The following is a 2449-nucleotide window of genomic DNA, read 5'->3' on the forward strand; positions in this document are numbered from 1 at the left end:
ATGTATATCAGTTTAGCCCAAAGTATAAAAAAAACTATAATAAAAAAAATAAATTCACCTAAAATTAAACAAACCCATTTCGAATGAAGCAAATAACTTACGTTTCTATGAAAAAATAAGTTAAATGCAAAACCTCGATAAGAAGAAGACAGTGATATACCTTGATAGGACTAGAAATATTGTTTTTCGTTTTTTAGGATTTCTTCGAAATGCAGATAAGAAAGAAAGACTTGGTAAGGGTGAATGTCGACTAACAAAGATGATGAGGAGGTGAGACCAACGAACAAAGATGAGGAGGAGATGCGGAGGCCGACGAACAAAGATGACGAGGAATGGAGAACAACTATTATTTAAGTCAATGATGAGAGTGAAGAGGAGAAGGGAGAATGTCTTACGGGATGAAAATTGTTAAGACATTTTCCTTAAGAATGCATTGGTTTCTACTCGTGTTTGAAGAATGTTTTCTTTTGAAAATTCATTTTCCACCAAACAAACACCGTAAAATAATGAAAATATTCTACAGAAAATATTTTTTTGGCAAAAAAATGGACCCTAAATATTGATGCACAATTATACCGTACAAGTTATTTTGCTTAAGTTGTAGTCGTAAAAGCGGAGAACATGGTAGTATTACTTTTTTTAGATTCATAGTTATATTTTAGATTGCATTTTGTCTTTTTATTAAGAAAAAGTAAATTAAACTTTGTTTGTTAGATGACAGAGTAAAATAACTTATTTGTTAAAATTTAATGTTTATATAAGGTTTAATAATAAATTTAGCTCTCATTCTTTACATATTTATTCAATTTGATTCCTACTCTTTTATTGGAAGTAAATTATTTTTTTTGAAACACTCAAGGGTAAAAAATTCTTAGTAATAAATTTTTAAAAAATCAATTAAGCCTTTTAAATTTATTTTATAAAAAAGTTATAAAATTTTAAAAGTAATCTATTCTTTACCATCTTAGGCCCGTCCAAAAAGTGGGAGAATTTGTGCAAAAATATAGGCCTGAAGAATGGGTTTGGACAAAAAATAAGGTTCGTTTTCTAAATGGGCCGAGCCTCGGATAGGATTTTTTTAGCCTGACCCAGCTCGAATAAGCTATTTTGTTGTTGTTTCGTTATTGTATAACTCTTATTTTATTGTTAATTTTGTTACTATTTTAGAAGTATTTGCTTACTAAGTTGCAACAATGTTAGTATTATTTAAGTATAAAGACTTTTTAATGTATTTTCAACTTGTTAGGAAACATTTATTTTAATATTTTTAGTATATTTGATGTATTATATTTTTTAAATTTATTTTTATATAAAAAATAATCTAAAAAAAGTAATGCGGGTAGACTGAATTGGGCTCAAATTTAGCATTTTTAATCTGGACTGAGCTTAGAATTTAGTATTTTTAATCCAAACCGAGTTTAGGTAAAATTTTAAATCCATTTTCGAACTAGGCCTAAAAATGAATTTGATCTTTTACATCAATCAACCTGACCCAACCCGTAATCAGTTATGAAGTAATCTAGTTTACGAGTTTTATCTTTTTAGTAAATTACAATTAGGTGTGAGACTTTTGGTAGTGGATGATGATGAAGCAATTTTTTTTATATATATAATCCAACTCTTGATTTGAGATATTAATTATCAAGTGATGTTCAAATCATTGCTTTTCAATCTGCTTAACTATGATTTTAAAGATTTCAATTTATTAATTTTTGTAATTTTTTTATTTCAAACTTAATTAAGGATCTAACAGGCTTACAATGTCTTGATAGTCATCAAATGATGAATTGGGAAAAAAAACACTTAGGACACCTATAATACCCCTAACTCATATCCGTCGCCGGAACATGGTTATGAAGGATTATCAGGGTTTACACATCAAATATAATCAAATCGTATCATTTACTATTCATATCTGAAATCTGACCTAATCAATCATAATGTCCCTTATATGAGCCCTCGAGACTCAAATTATGCATTGGAAACAAGTTGGGACTAGATCAGGTACTCAAAGAATTTTTCACGAAATTTTAAAATTTTTCCTTAGGTGCAGGGGACACATTCCCGTGTGGCCAAGCCGTGTGGTGACACACCTGTGTCGCAGTCTGTGTCCATACCCGTGTTCATACCCGTGTCACTCTCTGACTTGGGTCACACGGCTAGCTACACGCCCGTGTGCTAGGTCGTGTGGACAATTTAATTTTCAAAAGTTAGGTGCAAGGAACACACGACCAAACCACACGCCGGTGCGCATGGCCGTGTGTCGCACACGGCTAAGACACATGCCCGTGTCTCTACCCGTGTGGATGAAAAATAGGTTATTTTGAGGCCACTTTTCTCACCCAATTTGCCTTTCACCTACAACATCATCCAAACACATTCACAAGCCAATTCATAACCCTTAAATTAATGCCAATACTAAGTTTTATGCATGATATATTATCTCATA

At 31.4% G+C, this 2449-nt stretch overlaps 1 non-coding gene across 1 annotated transcript; it reads left to right on the plus strand.

Annotated features, from left to right (window-relative positions):
* Positions 1 to 1577: 1577 nt before the first annotated feature.
* Positions 1578 to 1676, plus strand: LOC121220670 (small nucleolar RNA snoR31). The gene has a single exon (XR_005917889.1). It is a non-coding gene; the product is annotated as a small nucleolar RNA snoR31 (small nucleolar RNA).
* Positions 1677 to 2449: the final 773 nt, after the last annotated feature.

This window comes from Gossypium hirsutum, chromosome D08 (assembly GCF_007990345.1).
Source record: "Gossypium hirsutum isolate 1008001.06 chromosome D08, Gossypium_hirsutum_v2.1, whole genome shotgun sequence".
NCBI classification, from domain to species: Eukaryota; Viridiplantae; Streptophyta; class Magnoliopsida; order Malvales; family Malvaceae; genus Gossypium; species Gossypium hirsutum.